At 36.1% G+C, this 16,710-nt stretch overlaps 1 protein-coding gene and 1 pseudogene across 3 annotated transcripts in view; both read right to left on the minus strand.

Moving 5' to 3' along the window:
* Window positions 1-16,710, minus strand: part of RASGEF1B (RasGEF domain family member 1B) — a 559,901-nt gene that overhangs the window by 136,405 nt on the left and 406,786 nt on the right. The gene's annotated exons all lie outside the window — the stretch shown is intronic.
* On the minus strand, window positions 11,048-11,178 carry LOC121494124 (annotated as a pseudogene).

Below are 16,710 nucleotides of genomic sequence, written 5' to 3' on the forward strand. Positions count from 1 at the left end.
CTTGGTAAAACCTCAGACAAGCTGTGAGGAATCTGGGCTCCTTTTTTCTGTTTCAAAATATATGAAATATATCAAATGCTGCTCTTTGTGGGTTTGAAAATTGTCTGGGGAGAAAACGCTTTTCACCTTCCTTCATACAAATTTCATCCACATGGTAACTTAAAATTTTCCTGTAGCTCTCCTTTTCAGCATAATAGAAAAATTAGTCTTTCTATCTGGGTTTCTCCCAAACCCCTAAACTCACACCAGTCCTCTTCAAAATTACACCAATTCAATATTATAAAATATATATGAAAGAGAAAACCACCCACAGGTGTAATTAAAGCAGCAGGGGCATATCTGAATCAGAAGAACAGCCATTCTCTAAGTGCTCTGCCTTATTTTATTTTTTCAGGGAACAGATGATACTGTGATGTAGCTAAACCACTTATGAGATAAGAGACCAAGTTTTAATATTTATTTAGTACTATTTAGGAATGATCATGGGCTCACTTAACTCAAAGGTTAGTTCTGAAAAAATAAGACAAAGTGCATAAAAGCATTTTATTAAATTTTAAGCAATATTCAAATAAAATTCTTCCCTTTTGCTGAAAGGTTTAATAAGCAAAAAGTTCTAGTGAACAGAACAGAATGGCACATCACAGACTTGGGTTCAAATCTAATATTCTTGATCCTGGGCAAGTTCCTCACCACTCTGCATTTTGGTTTCCTCATCAAAAATATGGTATTATTGATGTGTTATGTATCCCATCAAGCTTAAATGTATTCTGTATCAATAATACCTTCCATGTTAAGTTAATAGAAAGGTCAAATAACATTTATAATGTGGTCTTAATGGATATCTTTGTCTTGTTTCTGCATTAAATGGTAACGTCTCCGGTATCCCTTTGTTAGCTATGATCTTGCTATTGCTTTTCAATATTAGGCAAAAATTTTCCTAGAAAACCTTCTATTCAAAATATAAGAAATGGAATTGATTTTATGTCCTTTGTGATATTTTATTTCCAGTTATAAATAACATAAATGTATTTGGAAAACCCCAGGAGAATCAACTAATAAAATATTAGAATTAACTTTATTTAAGTTCAGTATGGTGACCAAATTCAAAATAAAAATTCAAAATTCAAAATTTGTTCCATGTATTAGCAATAACCAGTTTGGAAATATTAAGGGAAAAAATCTCATTTATAACAGCAAAAAAATATATAAAATATATAACAATAACTTTGATTAAAAATTGTGTGGTACCTTTCATAAAGAAAAATTATAGAATTTTTCTGATGAACAGAGAAAATGTTAGAACAGGAAGATATTCTTTATTCTAAATGTGATGGACAAATGTGGTAAAGATGTCAATTCTTTGCAAAGTAATTTACAGATTTAGTGTACTTTTGACAAAGTTTCAAAAAATTTTTAGAAGATACCCAAAATAATTTCAAAAAAGTAATGAGGGAGGGACACCTGGGTGGCTCAGTGGTTAAGCATTTGCCTTCGGCTCAGGGCATGATCCCGGGGTCCCAGGCTGGAGTCCCACATTGGGCTCCCACAGGAAGCCTGCTTCTCCCTCTGCCTATGTCTCTGCCTCTCTCTCTGTGTCTCTCATGAATAAATAAATAAAATCTTTATTAAAAAATAATGAGGGAATATCAAAAGGTACTATAAATCTGTAAAAATCAATACAGCATGCTCCTAGAAAAGAAAGGACAAATTCCAATGACTTTGATATGCAAATGAATTTGATATGCAATAAAGTAAGTATCACATCCTAACAGAGACAGAATTAACTCTCCAATGATGAAATTAGAACAAACTGGGTAATTAAAAAATAATAACAGATCGTCAACTCATCCTATAACAAAAGTCATTTATCTCATAGTTATTTAAGTGTTAAATGTAAATACTGATGCCACAGAAAAACTGGAAGAAAAGCAAGGTGATGATATTGGGTAACTCCAACATACACACACACACATTTGTAGACATAACCATATACAAAGATGTAGACTTATAAATAACGCAACTGAATGTGAAGAGACTCCCTGTTTGTAACAATTGATAGTCTGGGCTGACCCCAGTGATCTGACTGCCTGGTCAGGAGGGTGTTCTCTCAAACCTCACCATATTATATACCTGTGTAATATCACATACTTACGGGAAGAAAAAAGAGAGAGAGGAAGGAAGGAACGAAGGCAGGCAGGCAGGCAGACAAACATCTTTCCCAGATAGGAGAGGCTTGTTTTACAGTATAACTTTTCTAAGTTGCTATTTCCACCTCTAGAATATCTGTGCAAATTCTCTTAAACAAAATTAAAGTCAATAGAGGGAAACTATTTGTTTAAAAATATGAGAGCATTGGGGTGCCTGAATGGCTCGGTCGGTTAAGTGACTCCTGATTTCAGCTCAACTCATGATCTCATGGTCATGGTATCAAGCCCCGCATCAGGCTCCATGCTCAGGGGGGAGTCTGCTTGAGACTCTCTTACTCCCTCTCCCTCTGCCACTCCCCACCCCCTGCTCTTACATGCTCTCAAAAAAAATGACAGCATTATTTATATTTATTATGTGAGTTTAACCTTAATAATAAACCTGGGCTATCTTATCCTTTCTTAAGGCCCATTCTAGCTCAATGACACATCCAAAAGGAACACAAATCCAATTCCACAACGTTGAAGATTTATGGAACATGGTTTTATTTTCCTATGAGGAGCAGAGGTAACAGCAAATATGAGGTTTCACTGCATAAAACTGTGAAATTTACTAAAAATCCTCTTTGCTTATCCTTCTCATCAAAGCCTCATCAATCAGTTCATATCCCTTATTATTAGGTCTCCAAACTGTAGCTCATCCTGACCTTATTCCTTTTCTCATTCTCCCTCCTGTCCAGTGTCTCCAATTTCTTGCTATTTCCATAACCTTTTCCCCTAATCAGCTACCTCCATATGTCCTTATCTTATTCTTTTATATATTACCATGCCTTTCCTTATGTACATAATTTAGTCTGCATGCTCTCAACTGTACTTTTCTCCAATTAGCAAAGCTGAAGGCTCAACATTCCTTCTTATGAGAAGAAAAATGGGAAATGAGAAAGAGAGAAGGGAAAGGAGGAGGATCACTAACATTCATGGTTTAATATAGTTTCCTTTCATCCCTATCACATGTGTAAAAAAAATCAGTATAAAAAACCGAAGTTCCAAAAGAAAACATATCAAAGATATGCACATGTACTATACAGAAGTACAAAGAACCAAATAGGCCCAAGAAAAAAAATCAACCCCACTAGTAAACAATAGCAAATGAAAACAATGAAATACCATGATTTAACTCGGCAAAGATTAAAAATTATAATATTCAGTGCTGATAGAGGTGTAGTGAGATTGTCATTCTGATATAATGCTAGTAGAATTATATACTGAATAACTTTCTGACTTGCAACTAAGCAGTACATATTATGAAATTTTAAAAGTTTCTAGCCTTTGCCATGTCTAGGAAAAGTTATAAAGAAATAATTAGAGAAACATACACAGATCTATGTATAAGTATGTTAATTTTTTAAAATTTTAGCATTATTGATAATGACAAAAGTCAGAAACAACCAAAATATCCAAAGCTTAAAAATAATTTAAACTATAATGACATACTCAAATATTATTTATTAGAATTAAGATTTTTGACATTGTATTATATATGTAATTAATATAATGCTCTGTGTCAATGCATACCTTAACTAAAAAAGGTATTTTTGAAATCTGTGTAATGAAATTGTAAAATGCTCATATAATAATGTGAAGTTAAAACTGTTTGAATAAAAAATTGCAAATGTTTTATAATCTTAGTTATATAACACAAATGTATGCATAAGTAGGAAGAAAACACAAAAACATGTTAACTTTGAATTATAGTTATCTTTGGGTTATGGAAATTTTTGTTTCCTTCTGCCCTTCCCTGAATTTTCCAAATTTAACCATAATGAAGAACAAGAAGAGCATTATTTCTATAATCAGAAAAAGAGGGTTTTTTCTTTTTTAGAACTAAACCAAATTCTATTGCAAATAATTAAATGCCATTCCAATTTGTCATTAACATTTTAAAATTCATGCACGAAACTTAAAGATTAAATCCCTTGTCTCCAGGAAAGACTTTCTTAAGAATAAGAGTGTAATACTCAGGCTCCAGTTAATTTGGTAAAGTTGAAGGGAATTGGGAAGACAAGTGGGGAAAGAGAATTATAGAGCATAATCTGAGTTGTATGGCTTCAGGAAAAGCCTTAATTCCTTGTTCTAAATGGCTTTTTAAATTGATTATCTCCATAGTTGTATCAACAAATGGTCACATCTTTGACATTTTTTGGTTGTTTTATCATTTATCATGATGATCATGATGATATTTATCATCATATCGCTTTTTTTAAAAGTGCATGACCATTGACAAATCATAGTTGTATATCTGATGCTAAGAACCAAATATGACCAGATATGACTGCTTAACATACAAGCCTTCTGGACACACCAGTTACAAACTGCACACAGCATCTTAAAGCTGAGAGTTAATGATGGAGAACAAACTTGGTTAATTTTGTAAGATCATAACTTAATCAATCATCCACTCCTTTACCCTTACTTTCCATCTTGCAAATTACATGGTATTAATCTCCTGGGGGAACTAGGTAAAAAGATGAAAAAAAATAAGAGGAAATTCATCTTAGCTATTAGAAAACCACTTTTAAAATTTTTTTAAAGATTTTATTTATTGGGGCTCCTGGGTGGCTCAGTGGTTGAGTGCCTGCTTTTAGTTCAGGGCACGATCCCAGGGTCCTGGGATCAAGTCCTGCATCAGGCTCCACACAGGGAGCCTGTTTCTCCCTCTGCCTATGTCTCTGCCTCTCTCTCTCTGTGTCTCTCATGAATAAATAAATAAAATCTTAAAAAATATATTTTATTTATTTACTTGAAAGAGAGAGAGCACAGAGGGATAGGGAGAAGCAGACCCCCACTAAGCAGGAAGCCCCACACAGGGCTCAATCTCAGGACCTAGGGATCATGACCAGAGCCAAAGGCAGATGTTTAACCAACTGAGCTACCCAGGTGCCCCTAGAAAACCATTTTAAGTCCATTCTTAGAAAGTCCTTGATGCTACCTTTATGTGTAACGTACATGGAGCTTTTTTAGTCATTAAAACCTCCCATTCGATGGGATTAAAAACAAAAAACAAAAAACTAACCAGGTCCAGCCACTATGGAAAACAGTATGGAGACTCCTCAAAAAATTAAAAATGGAACCACCACATGATCTAGCAACTCTACTTCTGAGAATATATCCAATGGTTACAAAAACTTTAACTAGAAAAGATATCTGTGCCTCTGTGTTCACTGCAACATTATTTACAATAGCCAACATGTGGAAACAACCTAAGCTTCCATCAATGGATGAAAGGATAAAGAATTTGTGATAAATATACATGATGGAATATTATTTAGCATAAACAATGAGGAAATCCTACCGTTTATGACAAGAATGGATCTTGAAGTCATTTAGGCTAAGTGAAATAAGCCAGACAGAGAAAGGAAAATATTGTACGATCTCAATTATATGTGGAGTCTTAAAAACAAACAATAACAACAAAAAAAAATTCATAGAAAAAGAGATCAAACTTATGGTTGCCAGAAGCAAGGTATGGAGAGAGAATTGGAGGAAGGTGGTCAAAAGATATAAATTTCTATTATAAGATAAATAAGTATTAGGGATATAATGTACACCATGATGACTATAGTTAACTCTGCTGTGTGATACACAGGAAGATTGTTAAGAGTGTAAATCATGAGTTCTCTTCACAAGGAGAAAATTTTTTTTCCTTTACTCTTTACTTCCATCTTTCTTCTTGTTGTATCTATATGAGAACCAGGATAGCATCTGAACCTGTTGCAGTAATCATTTCGTGATGTACATAAACCAAATCATCATGCTGTATGCCTTAAACTTATACCGTAATGTATGTCAATTATTTCTCAATAAAACTGGGGAAAAAAAGAAAATTCTCAAGGAATTCTTGGGTTTTCCTAGGGTATTGTAAATTTAGGGTACTTCCAGAGATGAACACTCCCCTGACAGCCATGCTTCTGGGGAGTCCCGGGAACCAAACATGAGTTAAGAATTTCTCTCAGGACACAGCTTCTACCATTATAGAAACTCAAGGACACCCCCATGCTGCACTCCATTCCAAGGCAGTTATACTCTTCTGCTCTCACTCAGGGCAATTTCAGGCCAACCACCACATAAGGCAACTCAAGGCATGTGGGTCACCATACTGGCTGCAGTTTATTTTAAAACAAACTTTTATTATAAACTATAGTGCATGTATTTAAAGAGCATGAAATCTATATGTACAATTTAAGAAATAGTTATGAAGGACCACCCATGTAGTTACCAGCCAAATTAAGAACACTGTCAACACCCCCTAGAAGCACCCTGTGAAGCCCTCTTCCGAGTTCATTTTTTTTTTTTTTAATGCACTCGTCTTCAGCCCCAGCATGGATTCTTGGCCAGGATTTTATCAGCACTGGTGAAGTGTTAGACTTTCCCAAAATAATCCTTACTGTATAGTACATGACACTTTTTTGGCATTTAATAAAAAAGCTGCTACTATATAAAATATTCTTCTCTATTGATCATAGGAAATGACTGTCTTCCAGGACATAAAAGGCATATATGTTTTGGAGAATAGCTTGGTTTAGTAGTTCAAAAGAATTTAACTTGCTTTTTTATGATTATTTCTAGAGGGATGTTTTAAGAGATTTGCATTTCCTCTTTTGAATTCTATGTTTGTATTGTTTAGCTATTAGGTTTTTAGCATTTTTCCTATCAGCTTGTATATGTATATGTAAGTGTATGCATGTGTTTCAAAATGGATGTTAATTCTTCGCCACATTTGTAATGAACATTTTCCCCAGGCTATTGTTTAAAAAAACATAAAAATTCTTAATTTTATGTTGTAGATTATATTGACCTTTTCCTTTGTGATATTTTTTCCAATAACTTTTAAATAATTTGAACAGATGTTTCCAAACTTATATAAAAGTAGAAAAAATATTATAATGAACCCACATGTACTCATTACCAAGCATAAACATTATCATCTATACTCATCTATCATCATCTATTCTCTCCTTCTTCTCATTGTTTTTTGCTGAAGTATTTTAAAGTAAATCTCAGACATAATATTATGTCACATATAAGTACTTCAGAATACAGCTCTAGCTTGATAATAGCTTTTCAAAGAACAACCAACACACCCATCAACATTTATGATAATTTTTAAATTTCTATTTATTTACTTATTTATTTATTTGAGAGAGAGCAGGTGAGCATGAGAAAGAGCATGAGTAGGGGTGAAGGGTAGAGGGAGAAGCAGATTCCCCTCTAAGCAGGGAGTCCAACGCCGAGACTTGATCCCAGGATCCTGACCTGAAAGCAGATGCTTAACTGACTCAGCCACTCAGGTGCCCTAACTTTTAAATTTCTAATATCCAATCCGCCTTAGTTTTCTCTGATTTTTAAAATGTCATTTCAGAATTACATTTTTGAATCTAGATTCAAATAGGATTGATGTGCTGTATTTAATGATATGTCACAAAGGTTTCCCCTCCCTTATATTTTATGCCCTTCCTTTGTTAAAGAAATGGAGTCATTTGTCCTAAGAAATAAAACCTTTTCTAGATTTGAATGATTGTATTGTGATGTCATTTACTACATTCATCTATCCTGTGCATTTTTTAAAAAAGATTTTATTTATTTATTCATGAGAGGCACAGACAGGCAGAGGGAGAAGCAGGGTCCATGCAGGGAGCCTGACATGGGACTCAATCTTGGGTCTCCAGGATCACACCCTGGGCTGAAGGCGGCACTAAACTGCTGAGCCACCCAGGCTGCCCTATCCTGTGCATTTTCTATGAAGTGATAGAGCTACAGATTGGGTAAGCTTCAGGTTTAATTTTGGAGACATAGAATACTTTATAGGTGATGTGGTGAGCCTCCTTCTGTATCATGTCATGAGATACGTAATGTCTCACTTTTAGTGACGTTAAAATTAATTAGTGGCTGCAGGTAATCAACGTTGCAGGCAATCAATGTTTGAGCTATCAGTTCTAATGGTCACTGATATTTCCTAGATCCATTAATGAATTAGTGTTCCAATACTTTTAAGCTTAGAAAGTCTTAATCTATTACAATATCAGATCATTAAATATTTTCCAGGACTTTATCTTTTTTTTTCTTTCTGTTTAACATTAAATCTTGGGTCAATCTGGGATTCGCTTCAGTGTATAAGGGAAATGAGGATTTAAATTGATTTCTTCTAGAATGTATGTATTCCAAGAACATCTCCAGACAGGTAGTCAAGATGCCTTTGTTATACCATGAACCTAGTGATGGAATTCTGATTAGCCATAGGCCTTTTCTAAGGGGGATCTCAAACTATTTTACAAACATTCAATAATTTTCCCAGCACTCTCTGTGTCCTGACTTTGGAACATTGATTTGAGAGAGATTTTGTTACTTACAGAGATCTCATGGTAGGACTCAGATTGAGAGTATCTGGGAAAGCTGGGGTGTCTGTCATGACCTCTTACAATAAGAAGCACTTCTATACCAGGACAGAAAATTAAGACTTTAGTGATTACTCAGGATTTTGTTCAATCACTAAGTTCTGAATCTTGAAAATGTCAGCTTTTTATTTCTGCAAACTATCACTTTGCCATTGTGGGAAATAACCTTCAAAAATCTATACACATGACATAATGACTCAAATATAAGCAGAAGTAGCTGCATTTCCTTTTCTTCTTTAAGAAAAAAACAGTCAACTTTTTCCAGATTTTGGCACCTTCTGTCTTCTCCTTACGTTGGCTGAAATAAAACTTATTGACAGGGTAATTATTTAGGTCATTTTTGTTTTTCACTACCTTAAGAAAAATATATCAGTTACTTGGTTTAAATCAGGAATTTAAAAAGCTGTAAGGCTTTCTCAATGGTTCCTGACTCAAAAAATGTCCCATTTAAACCAATGCTAGGTTAGTTGTACAAAAATTTTAATCAAACTCTGGGAAACGAACTAGGGGTGGTGGAAGGGGAGGAGGGCGGGGGGTGGGGGGGAATGGGTGACAGGCACTGAGGGGGACACTTGATGGGATGAGCACTGGGTGTTATTCTGTATGTTGGTAAATTGAACACCAATAAAAATTAATTTATTAAAAAAAAAAGAAAAAAAAAACAAAAATTTTAATCACATTCTCTTTTTGCTCAAAATCATCCATAATTCCCCACTGCTTACAAAGTCAAATTCAGATTCAAGTTTCCACCTTCAAGTTCTCTCATTATGTATCCCTCCCACCTAGCCTTCCTTTCTCTTACCACTTCTCAGTGGAATTCTTCAGTATTCTCACTCTGGTCAGTTCACTGCATCTGTGTAGTTTTGTATATGCTAATTCCTAATCTGAACACCTTTGTCATTTCTCTTTCCCAATTCAGATTCTAGACTTCTCTTTTTCAAATCCAGATTCAGGTTAAATTCATGTACATTCACTTTCCTGGTAGTAGACCTAAAGATCACTTTGTTCATTATGTGTCTTTAGAAACAGAATGGTATAGTTTATTTAGCATATAAGTTTTTTCTTTTATTATTTATTGTGTGTTTTTATGGTGTATTTATTGTGTGTTTTTATGGTTGTCTAAACAGATTATAATAACCAAAGTAGTATGCTACATAGAACTTTATTTTTGGACCCTATTAAATTGAGATTTCTATGGATTCTTTTAAGAATAATTTCGATGATGTGCTTATCAAATCCACAAACGGCATAACCCTAAGATTATGTTACATTTAAAAAATGGCCACAATTTTCATGCCTTTGATATTGTGGCCTTTTATAAAATGACTTGGAAGCTCCTCCCATCAAGAGATGGAGGCTGCTTTCCCAGTTTTTGAAGGTTCCTGGCTTTGGGACTTGCCTTGGCCAAATGACTACAGGGAAAACAATGGTATCTCTGTCCTGAGCTTATTAGGACTCATGCAGTCTTTCTTGGTTTCACTTACTGTCTTGGGACCCCTCTTCACATGTGAACAAGTCTAGGCTAGCTTGTTGGAGGATGAGAAATCATGTAAAACAGAGACTAGCTATCCCAGCTGAGGGTCTTTTATTTTTTATTTTTTTTTATTTTTTTTCAGCTGAGGGTCTTTTAGATCTACCACCCTCCAGGTGACCTAGCAGCTGACCATGGATGCATGAGTAGTGAAGTCTAAAAATACCAGTAAGATGAGTCTAGCACAAGTTCTGAAACAAAGAATTAGGAGCCAAATCCACCTTTAATAAATACAAAGGGAAAAAATGTTAATGAAATAAAATAGAATAAAAATATTAAATAAAATATTAAATATTCATTTGATCCTAAAAAACTATAGCATTCTAGAATAATATACTATTAAGGTAAAGCATAACTGAGATCAGTACAAAGCTCTAAATTCAAGTCTGAAAAGCAAACTGTGTAAAGAACAGGATAGCGGAGAGATAGCTTACCAACATATGTACAAAACACTTAGTGGCTTTGGTTGACCACAGCATATTTCTCAACTTTGTTATTTTCACTCTTCCAACAAAGTTGAGCTTTTTATAAAGCTGTGATTTTTTGACTTTATGCTGAGTTAAATGTATAATGGGGTTTTCCAAGAGGTAGTGACCATGATGTTAAAGGGCCTAGAAACCATGTCACACAAGGAAAAATGAAAGACAATGCACTTGAATTCAGTGGAAATACTGGGGGGTGAAGTGGATAAGACAACTGCGTTCAACTATTTAAAGAGCTATCACTTAGAAGAGAGACTGGACATGTTTAGTGCCACCTCATTAAAATTCAGGCCTATGAATAGAAGCTATAAGAAAGTATATTTCAAGTCAACAAAGAGAAGAAGTTGAATTAGAGAGGCTGCATGTGTATACTGTTTAAGAATGTAGGGGCTCGGTTGGTTAAGTGTTCAAGTCTTGATCTCAGCTCAGATCTTGATCTCAGGGTTATGAGTTCAAGTTGCATGTTGGGCTCTACGCTGGGTATGGCGTCTACTTGAAAAGTTTTCAATTAGCAATAATCACGCCTCGGATAAACCTCATTGGCTACGATAATGCCACTGCTCAAAGCTGGAGTCTACTTGAAAAAAAAAAAAAAAAAAGAATGTAAACCATGTAGTCAAAGCCAGGTCCTCTACTTATAGTTGGGTGATGTTGGACAGCTGCCCAGCCTCATTAAGCCTCAGTTTCCCCTTTATCTGTAAAATAGAAATACTAACAGTACCATTTCTTAAGGTTGTAATAAAGATTAAATAGGATTTTTGAAGATAAAATGCTTAACTCAATGCCTAACACATAGTAAGCAAACAATACATTTTATTTATTATCATCAGTAAATAATAGCTATATAAATATGCAATGAACTGCCTCAATTGGTAGAAATCTGCCTCTAACTGCAGATAGTCACAAGAGGTTTGGCCGGTGTTTGTAGGACAGATTTAAGCATCAGATGAGAAGCTGGACTAGATGACATTTAAATTACCTTCCAGGGCTGAATAAGCCATTCTATATCCCTTAAGACAGGAATAACTTTAGTGTCTCCCAGAATACTTAGCACTACTTGTCAAATGATATTCAACTTCTATATTTAATAAAATTGTTGATTATACAGTTATAAGTGTATACTTTTCTTATGGTAAGAGTTGTTTCATATTGAAATGAAGACATACGAGGATTCTTGATTTTTCTGTCTTTCATTTAATCCAAAAAGAAAAATACCACGAAATTTTATTTTATAATTACTGGTATGGACTAAAACGAAAGAGTGTAAACTTTAGTGCTTACAAACTCTTCTTTGTGGGAGGTTTAAATTCATATGTACAAAGCTCTCATCTTCTCACACTTGGTATTTCCCTAACAGAATGCTTCATTTTTTTTAAAGATTTTATTTACTTATTCATGAGAGAGAGAGACAGAGACATAGGCTGACAGAGGAGAAACGGGCTCCATGCAAGGATCCCGAAGTGGGACTCGATCTTCAAACTTCTGGATCATGCCCTAAGCCAAAGGCAGACACTCAGACACCTGAGCCACTCAGACATCCCAGAATGCCTCATTTTAAACTGCTCAGGGGACACCTGGGCTGCTCAGGGGTTGAGTGTCTGCCTTGCGCTCAGGTCATGACGTTAGGGTCCTGGGATCGAGTCCCACGTCTGGCTCCCTGCATGGAGCCTGCTTCTCCCTCTGTCTGTGTCTCTGCTTCTCTCTCTCCGTATCTCTCATGAATAAATAAATAAAATCTTAAAAAAAAAAAAACTGGTCAGATATTTACAAGGTACAAAAGGCTAAATTTTCTTTCATGACTGACGTTTTATTAAAAGTCAAAGCTGGGATCCCTGGGTGGCGCAGTGGTTTAGCGCCTGCCTTTGGCCCAGGGCGTGATCCTGGAGACCCTGGATCGAGTCCCAGATCGGGCTCCCGGTGCATGGAGCCTGCTTCTCCCTCTGCCTGTGTCTCTGCGCCTCTCTCTCTCTCTCTCTGTGACTATCATAAATAAATTAAAAAACTTAAAAATACAACTATTATTAAAAAAAAAAAAGTCAAAGCTGAAGCCAGTAATCATTTTTCCTTCTCTTTGCATAGGCAGCATCTGGAAATGCTGACCATGATCACTCTTGCTTTCTATAGGCACAGCTTGCAGTTCCAACTCCCACTGCAATCCTGTTTAATAAAATAGATCCAACAGAATTACCTAAACAAGGTAATATACCGATCTTCCTCAATTATCTCATTGTTATCAGTTAATAGGAGGGAATTCATGATGGCCAAGGCCTGTCTCCATGGTCTCTAGTTGATAAAAATCTTTCCTTTTCTTACAATGAGTTCCAGCATAACAGTGGGCATTAATCATCTGTGAGAGGTGTTTTACCTTAATTAATGGAAGTTTAGAGGCACACGACACCAGGTACTCTGGCCAAGAGAATCTTAAATGTGTAAGTGGGGAGAAAAGTTCTTAATTCTGGGTTTGAACAAGCTCCAGATTCTGGGTATGTGGTGAAATAGATGAGGTTTTCACAAGCACAGACAGGATTTCCAGAACATTCAGCCTCTACCATATGCCATACACTTTGCTACACCTCAAGGACTACAAAGAAAAGAAACATGGTCCATAACTAAGAGGAGACAGAAATCCAAGCAAACAATTTCAACAAAATGAGAGGACTACAGTAGTAGATAACAAAGTACAGTTTTAACTCAGAATAGAGGAGGAAAGAGGGGTAGAAGTGGAAGACTGGAAGAGAGGAGCGCATCAGGCAGGAACAGCCTACACAATGGCACAGAGTTATGAAGTAGTGTGTGGGAGTCGAACGACAGAATAGTGGAGCTGAGGCTAGGGTGGTGGCGGGGAAGTATGTCACCATATATACCTCATTCTGCCCTACAGACATTTGGGCTAACTTGGTAGTAATGGGAAGTCGCTAAGGAACTTGATCAGATTTGCAATTGAAAGGATAATTCTGTAGTGGTATTGATGAGGTGCTGAAAGAAGGCGAGAGTGGAGAGGGGAACCAGATAGAGTTCTGCAGCAACCAGAGGAGAGATGACAAAGCCCTTAATTACAGCAATCACAATGGGAAAGGAGAGGATGAATGTCAAGGGTTTAGAGCTATCTGAATTGAGTGGCTGACTGAATGGAAGAGAAAGAAGAATGAAGGATGCTGCCCAAGTACCGACCTTGAATTGTTAGGTAGAAGGTAGGAATGTTCACTGAGAGAGGTACAGAGCATTTGTAGAGCAGGGAAATCAGAAGAAGGGAATGAAAGAACCAACTGGCCTAGTTTTGAACATATTGAACAAATAGAACAAGAGAATAAAAAAAAAATTTCTCAAGGAGCAAGAATTGATTTTTTTTTTTTCAGTTGTGCCAGGGGTGCCTACGTGGCTCAGTCAGTTTAGCATTTGCCTTTGGCTCAGGTCACCATCCAGGGTCCTGAGATGGAGGCCTGCATCGGTATCCCTGCTCAGCGGGGAGTCTGCTTCTCCTTCACCCTCTCCCTTGGCCCCTTCCCCTTGCTCGTTCTCTCTCTCTCTCTCAAATGAATAAAATCTTAAAAAAAAAAATTCCAGGAATGGAATATTAGAAGGAGAATGAAACAGTGAAAGAGACTGAGAAAGTAGATGGGAATTAGAAGGTTCAGCTCTCAAGAAAATCAAGAGAGGAACAACTTTCAATAAAAGGTCAGTTGAGTCAAGTTAGAGAAGAACTGAAATGTATTCTGGGTTTAGCAGTAAGGATTTTCCTTTGACCTTGGCAAGATTACTTTCTCTGGTGCAGTTAAGGAAGGACTCTTCCATGCCACAAAGCACCAGAACATTTCCCTTCCCTCTCTTTCTTTTTCTACTTTATTGTAATCTCAATGTGTCTACAAATGCTGGTTTCCTTTTCAAAGCTCTTGGTGTAAAAATCACAGTTTCTGCCTTTTGCAAATGAATAATGTCTTTTAAGAGTTATTCTGTAAGCAAAGGTCTTTTAAGGTAAGGCTGAATTTTTCACTAAGCTGTTTGTTAGGGAGGTTTCAGAAGGCATTGAATGAAAAATAGCCTTAACCCAGGTAATCAAGAAAACAGTGATCTCAGATACAACAATATGAGAACTTCTTTCCCTTTCTTTTCCTACCACTTCCCTTTCCTTCTTAACAGGCAGCTACAATGTGGAAAGAATTAAGTCTTGGCGATTTGAGGACATAAATGAATGAATAAGGCACAAATCCTGCCTCGCCTAAGCCCCCAGCCACAGAAATTATAAGCCCTGCAAAAGACAGACGTGAAATCAACCAATCCCAAAGTCAGGTCGGGTGAAATAAAGGTTCATAATGGTAAAAGCAAAGTTCTACAGGGGCCCGAATATAATTCCCCATCTCTCATAAAATGCAGGAAATGACTTTTAAAAATGTAGACACAATTGGGGAGTTCATCACACCACTAATTACCTCCCTTACTCTTCAGACCATAAACTTTTATGCAATCTGTTCTCTGTTTACTTCATTCATACTCATTTACTTCCCCAGACATCTAAATTGTCGATATGAAAAACTTAACAGGCATTAGTGGCAAGTGGAGATTCCAGCTCTACTCTTGGCTCTATTGTGATTCCTTCATTAAATTGAACTTTAATGCTATTTAATATCACTTTGACTCTTCATTGAAAGTGTTAAAGTTCTTAAAATTAAACGCATAGCCTCATGAATTAGGTGAACACTAAATCTCTTTCTCCCAGAGGAGATAAACTGGGACACCAAAATATATGGAAGGCTTCTGAAGCATACTATTTTGATCTGAGTAACCTCATGGTGATATCTTTGCAGTTCATATCCTCTTTAAAGTTCTTTGTAAAGCAACTGCTTTTAAAGAGACAACCTAACGCTATACGCTCACACATTTTTTCCCATTTGTGCACGGTTGCTATTTATAACTGGGGCCTTTGGAAAATGAAAATCTAAGGTTGGTTAGCTATAGCCAGAGTGACCCATAATATAAGCCAGGTCACACTTTTTTGGCATCCTTCTGTGTCCTCTCGGGAAACTTTGATTATATTTCAACTCTGTTCAACTAGGAACAGAAAAGAGATCGTCCAAATAAAAACCCATCTCCCTAGCAGGCATGCCTGGTTTTGGATGCTAACTCTACCATTTATTAGCTCTGTGACCTTGAACAAGTTCTTTATCCTCTTTAGGCTTCATCTTTAAAATGATTAAATGGGAGACTGGATATGAAGACCTTATTATGTTAGGTTTGGCAGAGTACTCGAACAATGGTAGTTATTATAATAATTATTACTGCTGTTATCACTTATGCCCAACTGACCTGGTTTACTGTTTATAGCAGACTGCCTCACACATGGAAGGCATTCAATATCTGGTTTTTCTGTTGTTGTTGTTGTTGTTGTTGTTGTTGTTGTTGTTGTTTTCTTAGTGGATGCCTGGCTGGCATAGAATACTTAGAATGTGGTATTTTCAAAAAGGGCTTCCTTTGGCTTTCTCAAGGGTGCCTACAGTATTAGGAAGATAGCAAAACTGCATAAATTCTACATTAATTCTGCTGGTAATTCTATAGTGCTATTTCTCAGAGTTTAGTGGTTTTTTTTTTTTTTCTGATCTAGAGTGAACAGAGTATATATATATCCTATGGTAATCTTAGATCATCTTTTTTCCTTATTCCCAGGTAGGACCAATTAAAGTTTCTTTTTCTGTCAATAACAGACCAAACATTTGGTCAACAGGCAGTCTACCAAACATTTTCTTATCAGTTTCATTTGATATTTTTCAGCTGGGTTCTGGGAGAAAAATTGGGGCAGTGTTAATGTGAAAGTGTTAGCATGATGAGACAAGAAAAGAATAAACAGTAGTTCTGTAATATAAATATGACTCCATGACCTTTGATAAAACGTTACAGTTCCCAATAGCAAGGGTCTGGTGATCTGTATGTGTGGGAGTCTGTACGTGTGCTGTTAACAAAATATTTACCTCATATTTAAACATCAAGTACATCATAACGTGGCTGTACATTTAGTCCATACATGTCGTACCATAGATTTCAGCCTTTTTTAAAGATTGTATTTATTTATTCAAGAGAGACACAGAGAGGCAAAGACACAGGCAGAGGGA

The sequence above is a fragment of the Vulpes lagopus genome, chromosome 6 (genome assembly GCF_018345385.1).
Source record: "Vulpes lagopus strain Blue_001 chromosome 6, ASM1834538v1, whole genome shotgun sequence".
Taxonomy (NCBI): domain Eukaryota; kingdom Metazoa; phylum Chordata; class Mammalia; order Carnivora; family Canidae; genus Vulpes; species Vulpes lagopus.